This window comes from Drosophila mauritiana, unplaced genomic scaffold (assembly GCF_004382145.1).
Source record: "Drosophila mauritiana strain mau12 unplaced genomic scaffold, ASM438214v1 U_180, whole genome shotgun sequence".
NCBI classification, from domain to species: domain Eukaryota; kingdom Metazoa; phylum Arthropoda; class Insecta; order Diptera; family Drosophilidae; genus Drosophila; species Drosophila mauritiana.
In genome coordinates, this window is record NW_022881312.1 from 19,741 (window position 1) to 28,200 (window position 8,460).

Here is an 8,460-nt window from a genome sequence, read left to right on the forward strand (position 1 = left end):
TTATATGCTGAGTACCATTATAGTGAGAGGGTATAGTAGTGTAATTATTCAAAAACTACTATAGGTAGGCAGTGGTTGCCGACCTCTCATATTGTTCAAAACTTATGTATTCATATGATTTTGGCAATAATATGAGTAAATTAAATAATACATATGAAAATGATTAATTATTATATGTATAAGGGAAAAACTGAAAATATCCGTATTATAGAGAAAATTATAGTGCGATTACGACAGAGGGTTCAAAACTACTATAGGTATGGTTGCCGACCTCTCATATTGTTCAAACTTATGTATTCATATGATTTTGGCAATATATGAGTAAATTAAATAATATACATATGAAATGATTAATTATTATATGTATAAGGGAAAAAATGCTGAAGAGAAAAGCCGACCGGAATTATTCAAAGGTAAGGTATTCATCAATAATATGAGTAAAAATAATATACATATGAAAATGATTAATTATTATATGTATAAGGGAAAAACTGAAAATATTTCTCTTAGTATTATAGAGAAAAGCCATTATAGTGACGACCGGAATTACGACAGAGGGTTCAAAAACTACAGTAGTTCAAAACTTATGTATTTTTTGGCAATGAAAATTAATTATTATATGTATAAAAAAATGCTGAAAGTACCCCGGAATTATTGGTAGGCAGTGGTTGCCGACCTCTCATATTGTTCAAAACTTATGTATTCATATGATTTTGGCAATAATATGAGTAAATTAAATAATATACATATGAAAATTAATTATTATATGTATAAGGGAAAAAATGCTGAAATTAGTATTATATCCCGGAATTACGATTCAAAAACTACAAATATTGTTCAAATTATGTATTCATATGATTTTGGCAATTATATGGGGGAAAAATGCTGAAATATACATTCTCTTAGTATTATAGAGAAAAGCCATTATAGTGAGAGGGTATAGTAGTGTAAACGACCGGAATTACGACAGAGGTTCAAAAACTACTATAGGTAGGCAGTGGTTGCCGACCTCTCATATTGTTCAAAACTTATGTATTCATATGATTTTGGCAATTATATGAGTAAATTAAATAATATACATATGAAAATTATTAATTATTATATGTATAAGGGAAAAAATGCTGAAATATCCCACATTCTCTTAGTATATAGAGAAAAGCCATTATAGTGAGAGGGTATAGTAGTGTAAACGACCGGAATTACGACAGAGGGTTCAAAAACTACTATAGGTAGGCAGTGGTTGCCGACCTCTCATATTGTTCAAAACTTATGTATTCATATGATTTTGGCAATAATATGAGTAAATTAAATAATATACATATGAAAATGATTAATTATTATATGTATAAGGGAAAAAATGCTGAAAATATCCCACATTCTCTTAGTATTATAGAGAAAAGCCATTATAGTGAGAGGTATAGTAGTGTAAACGACCGGAATTACGACAGAGGGTTCAAAAACTACTATAGGTAGGCAGTGGTTGCCGACCTCTCATATTGTTCAAAACTTATGTATTCATATGATTTTGGCAATAATATGAGTAAATTAAATAATATACATATGAAAATGATTAATTATTATATGTATAAGGGAAAAAATGCTGAAAATATCCCACATTCTCTTAGTATTATAGAGAAAAGCCATTATAGTGAGAGGTAGTGTAAACGACCGGAATTACGACAGAGGGTTCAAAAACTACTATAGGTAGGCAGTGGTTGCCGACCTCTCATATTGTTCAAAACTTATGTATTCATATGATTTTGGCAATAATATGAGTAAATTAAATAATATACATATGAAAATGATTAATTATTATATGTATAAGGGAAAAAATGCTGAAAATATCCCAATTATAGAGAAAAGCCATTATAGTGAGAGGGTATAGTAGTGTAAACGACCGGAATTACGACAGAGGGTTCAAAAACTACTCAGTGGTTGCCGACCTCTCATATTGTTCAAAACTTATGTATTCATATGATTTTGGCAATAATATGAGTAAATTAAATAATATACATATGAAAATGACTGAAATGTTCCTATAATCTCTTAATATATAAGAGAATAGCCCGTATGTTGGGTGGCAAACGGAATTGAAAATACCCGCTTTGAGGACAGCGGGTTCAAAAACTACTATAGGTAGGCAGTGGTTGCCGACCTCCCGCATTATTCGAAATATTTATTTCGGATTATGTTTATATTGGTTACATACAATAAAGTATATTATTATCCGTACAAATTTGTTTCTCAGTTCTATAGAACACGGGACTTGGCTCCGCGGATAATAGGAATATACGCTTTATAGATAATATCGTTGAAACAAAAGTCAAGTTTCTATTATATATAGAATAACAAATCGTTTCCATATATTATCGTTAATTTTTGGAGGCAGGCAAATATTAATTTATTACCTGCCGTATAGTTGGATTATTATATCGTTACGGTATAATACAAATATGGATTCTTATGAAAGAAATATAAAATTATATATTAAATGTGGAAATATTATCATATGCGCTTGGTTTTATGTTATATATTACCAGAGATATATATGAAAAGAGATAAATTTTAAATTTATCTTCAAAATGCAAATGATTTAACTTAATATTTATATTGGTTAAACAAAAATTGTACATGTGTGGATACAATAATTATGTATGTTGGAAATAAAATGATATTTTATAATGAAATATGTATGTATAAAAGATAAAATTATAGAAATATATATATTACAATAATTAGATGAAATTCTTGTTATATTGGTAAAACAAGTATAAATTAAAAATGAAAATATGGATTACGAATGCTATATAAAAATGGCCGTAATCGAATGGATTTTTTTACTTATATATTTAAAATTTTACCCAAAGGCGAAATATTGAATTTTATTCAATATAATAAAAATCATGGAATTATATAAAGTGAAAAATCTATATATCTATATATATTATTGCTTATTTCGATTCAAAATATATGAATGGAATATGAAGGAAAAACATTATTCTGGTTGATCCTGCCAGTAGTTATATGCTTGTCTCAAAGATTAAGCCATGCATGTCTAAGTACACACGAATTAAAAGTGAAACCGCAAAAGGCTCATTATATCAGTTATGGTTCCTTAGATCGTTAACAGTTACTTGGATAACTGTGGTAATTCTAGAGCTAATACATGCAATTAAAACATGAACCTTATGGGACATGTGCTTTTATTAGGCTAAAACCAAGCGATCGCAAGATCGTTATATTGGTTGAACTCTAGATAACATGCAGATCGTATGGTCTTGTACCGACGACAGATCTTTCAAATGTCTGCCCTATCAACTTTTGATGGTAGTATCTAGGACTACCATGGTTGCAACGGGTAACGGGGAATCAGGGTTCGATTCCGGAGAGGGAGCCTGAGAAACGGCTACCACATCTAAGGAAGGCAGCAGGCGCGTAAATTACCCACTCCCAGCTCGGGGAGGTAGTGACGAAAAATAACAATACAGGACTCATATCCGAGGCCCTGTAATTGGAATGAGTACACTTTAAATCCTTTAACAAGGACCAATTGGAGGGCAAGTCTGGTGCCAGCAGCCGCGGTAATTCCAGCTCCAATAGCGTATATATTAAAGTTGTTGCGGTTAAAACGTTCGTAGTTGAACTTGTGCTTCATACGGGTAGTACAACTTACAATTGTGGTTAGTACTATACCTTTATGTATGTAAGCGTATTACCGGTGGAGTTCTTATATGTGATTAAATACTTGTATTTTTTCATATGTTCCTCCTATTTAAAAACCTGCACTAGTGCTCTTAAACGAGTGTTATTGTGGGCCGGTACTATTACTTTGAACAAATTAGAGTGCTTAAAGCAGGCTTCAAATGCCTGAATATTCTGTGCATGGGATAATGAAATAAGACCTCTGTTCTGCTTTCATTGGTTTTCAGATCAAGAGGTAATGATTAATAGAAGCAGTTTGGGGGCATTAGTATTACGACGCGAGAGGTGAAATTCTTGGACCGTCGTAAGACTAACTTAAGCGAAAGCATTTGCCAAAGATGTTTTCATTAATCAAGAACGAAAGTTAGAGGTTCGAAGGCGATCAGATACCGCCCTAGTTCTAACCATAAACGATGCCAGCTAGCAATTGGGTGTAGCTACTTTTATGGCTCTCTCAGTCGCTTCCCGGGAAACCAAAGCTTTTGGGCTCCGGGGGAAGTATGGTTGCAAAGCTGAAACTTAAAGGAATTGACGGAAGGGCACCACCAGGAGTGGAGCCTGCGGCTTAATTTGACTCAACACGGGAAAACTTACCAGGTCCGAACATAAGTGTGTAAGACAGATTGATAGCTCTTTCTCGAATCTATGGGTGGTGGTGCATGGCCGTTCTTAGTTCGTGGAGTGATTTGTCTGGTTAATTCCGATAACGAACGAGACTCAAATATATTAAATAGATATCTTCAGGATTATGGTGCTGAAGCTTATGTAGCCTTCATTCATGGTGGCAGTAAAATGTTTATTGTGTTTGAATGTGTTTATGTAAGTGGAGCCGTACCTGTTGGTTTGTCCCATTATAAGGACACTAGCTTCTTAAATGGACAAATTGCGTCTAGCAATAATGAGATTGAGCAATAACAGGTCTGTGATGCCCTTAGATGTCCTGGGCTGCACGCGCGCTACAATGAAAGTATCAACGTGTATTTCCTAGACCGAGAGGTCCGGGTAAACCGCTGAACCACTTTCATGCTTGGGATTGTGAACTGAAACTGTTCACATGAACTTGGAATTCCCAGTAAGTGTGAGTCATTAACTCGCATTGATTACGTCCCTGCCCTTTGTACACACCGCCCGTCGCTACTACCGATTGAATTATTTAGTGAGGTCTCCGGACGTGATCACTGTGACGCCTTGCGTGTTACGGTTGTTTCGCAAAAGTTGACCGAACTTGATTATTTAGAGGAAGTAAAAGTCGTAACAAGGTTTCCGTAGGTGAACCTGCGGAAGGATCATTATTGTATAATATCCTTATCGTTAATAAACATTTGTTATAATACAAATAAATACAATTTACCAAAATAAAAATATTACAAAATGATTCCACGGAATCAAAAGTTAAAGTCAAAATAAAATGAAGATGGCTTTTATTTATATGTGGGGCTTGGCAACCTCATAAAAAGACTTTAACATTATTAATGTTGTTGTGCGTATTTGTGGCAGTACCTACTACAACAATGGCGTTTCCTATAAAAACAATTCTCGAAAATGGAAATCGAAGAAACTGAACAAAATTTGAAAGTAGAAGTCGAATTAAAATTAAAATAATTTTGAATGTGGTATTCAAAATAAGTGTGTGTGTATATGGACCATAATATACACGCGTTGCGAATATGTATTGTTCATCTATGTTATGAGCATACGTTGGCTAATGCAACAACCTAAAATATACAATGTTTGTACCTGTCATCCATCAGGTTAATGTTTTATATAAATTTTGCAGTATGTGTCACCCAAAATAGCAAACCATAACCAGATTTTTATGATACATAATGCTTATATGAAACTAAGACATATCGCAACATTTATTTTTAGGTAAAAATAAATTTATTGAAGGAATTGATATATGCCAGTAAAATGGTGTATTTTTAATTTCTTTCAATAAAAACAATATTGATATTATATAAAATGAATTATAAAACTCTAAGCGGTGGATCACTCGGCTCATGGGTCGATGAAGAACGCAGCAAACTGTGCGTCATCGTGTGAACTGCAGGACACATGAACATCGACATTTTGAACGCATATCGCAGTCCATGCTGTTATGTACTTTAATTAATTTTATAGTGCTGCTTGGACTACATATGGTTGAGGGTTGTAAGACTATGCTAATTAAGTTGTTATAAATTTTTTATAAGCATATGGTATATTATTGGATTAAATAATGATTTTATTCATAATATTAAAAAAGAAATGAAAAACATTATCTCACATTTGAATGTGAAAAACGAAGAGAAATATTTTCTTTTTCAATCAAATAATACTGAGAAATGTCTAGCATAAAAAATTGAAATATTTTTCATCTAGAATTGTCTCTTATTAATGATTCGGAAAAAGAAAAATCTTGGTTTTGTTATTATTCTTCGTTGGTTCGTTAAATGGATAAAAAATAACTTTGCTTACAAGAACTATTGGAACTATTTATAACGAATTTAATTGATTGTTTTATCATTTATATATAAAGAATTTATGGCAAAAAATAGTTATATATACAACCTCAACTCATATGGGACTACCCCCTGAATTTAAGCATATTAATTAGGGGAGGAAAAGAAACTAACAAGGATTTTCTTAGTAGCGGCGAGCGAAAAGAAAACAGTTCAGCACTAAGTCACTTTGTCTATATGGCAAATGTGAGATGCAGTGTATGGAGCGTCAATATTCTAGTATGAGAAATTAATGATTTAAGTCCTTCTTAAATGAGGCCATTTACCCATAGAGGGTGCCAGGCCCGTATAACGTTAATGATTACTAGATGATGTTTCCAAAGAGTCGTGTTGCTTGATAGTGCAGCACTAAGTGGGTAAACTCCATCTAAAAAAATATAACCATGAGACCGATAGTAAACAAGTACCGTGAGGGAAAGTTGAAAAGAACTCTGAATAGAGAGTTAAACAGTACGTGAAACTGCTTAGAGGTTAAGCCCGATGAACCTGAATATCCGTTATGGAAAATTCATCATTAAAATTGTAATATTTAAATAATATTATTAAGAATAATGTGCATTTTTTCCATATAAGGACATTGTAATCTATTAGCATATCCCAAATTTATCATAAAATATAACTTATAGTTTATTCCAATTAAATTGCTTGCATTTTAACACAGAATAAATGTTATTAATTTGATAAAGTGCTGATAGATTTATATTATTACAGAGCGTTAATTTTTCGGAATTATATAATGGCATAATTATCATTGATTTTTGTGTTATTATATGCTCTTGTATGATTAACAATGCGAAAGATTCAGGATACCTTCGGGACCCGTCTTGAAACACGGACCAAGGAGTCTAACATATGTGCAAGTTATTGGGATGTAAACCTAATAGCGTAATTAACTTGACTAATAATGGGATTAGTTTTTTAGCTATTTATAGCTAATTAACACAATCCCGGGCGTTCTATATAGTTATGTATAATGTATATTTATATTATTTATGCCTCTAACTGGAACGTACCTTGAGCATATATGCTGTGACCCGAAAGATGGTGAACTATACTTGATCAGGTTGAAGTCAGGGGAAACCCTGATGGAAGACCGAAACAGTTCTGACGTGCAAATCGATTGTCAGAATTGAGTATAGGGGCGAAAGACCAATCGAACCATCTAGTAGCTGGTTCCTTCCGAAGTTTCCCTCAGGATAGCTGGTGCATTTTAATATTATATAAAATAATCTTATCTGGTAAAGCGAATGATTAGAGGCCTTAGGGTCGAAACGATCTTAACCTATTCTCAAACTTTAAATGGGTAAGAACCTTAACTTTCTTGATATGAAGTTCAAGGTTATGATATAATGTGCCCAGTGGGCCACTTTTGGTAAGCAGAACTGGCGCTGTGGATGAACCAAACGTAATGTTACGGTGCCCAAATTAACAACTCATGCAGATACCATGAAAGGCGTTGGTTGCTTAAAACAGCAGGACGGTGATCATGGAAGTCGAAATCCGCTAAGGAGTGTAACAACTCACCTGCCGAAGCAACTAGCCCTTAAAATGGATGGCGCTTAAGTTGTATACCTATACATTACCGCTAAAGTAGATGATTTATATTACTTGTGATATAAATTTTGAAACTTTAGTGAGTAGGAAGGTACAATGGTATGCGTAGAAGTGTTTGGCGTAAGCCTGCATGGAGCTGCCATTGGTACAGATCTTGGTGGTAGTAGCAAATAATCGAATGAGACCTTGGAGGACTGAAGTGGAGAAGGGTTTCGTGTGAACAGTGGTTGATCACGAGTTAGTCGGTCCTAAGTTCAAGGCGAAAGCCGAAAATTTTCAAGTAAAACAAAAATGCCTAACTATATAAACAAAGCGAATATAATACACTGAATAATTTTGAACGAAAGGGAATACGGTTCCAATTCCGTAACCTGTTGAGTATCCGTTTGTTATTAAATATGGGCCTCGTGCTCATCCTGGCAACAGGAACGACCATAAAGAAGCCGTCGAGAGATATCGGAAGAGTTTTCTTTTCTGTTTTAGCCGTACTACCATGGAAGTCTTTCGCAGAGAGATATGGTAGATGGGCTAGAAGAGCATGACATATACTGTTGTGTCGATATTTTCTCCTCGGACCTTGAAAATTTATGGTGGGGACACGCAAACTTCTCAACAGCCGTACCAATATCCGCAGCTGGTCTCCAAGGTGAAGAGTCTCTAGTCGATAGAATAATGTAGGTAAGGGAAGTCGGCAATTAGATCC

The 8,460-nt window shown here is 33.8% G+C and overlaps 2 non-coding genes across 2 annotated transcripts; both read left to right on the forward strand.

The window, feature by feature from the left end:
* The first annotated feature begins 2,997 nt into the window (after positions 1 to 2,997).
* Positions 2,998 to 4,994, forward strand: LOC117149247. The gene has a single exon (XR_004460148.1). It is a non-coding gene; the product is annotated as a small subunit ribosomal RNA (ribosomal RNA).
* A 681-nt stretch (positions 4,995 to 5,675) lies between these two features.
* On the forward strand, positions 5,676 to 5,854 carry LOC117149246. Its single transcript, XR_004460147.1, has one exon. It is a non-coding gene; the product is annotated as a 5.8S ribosomal RNA (ribosomal RNA).
* The last annotated feature ends 2,606 nt before the right edge of the window (positions 5,855 to 8,460 follow it).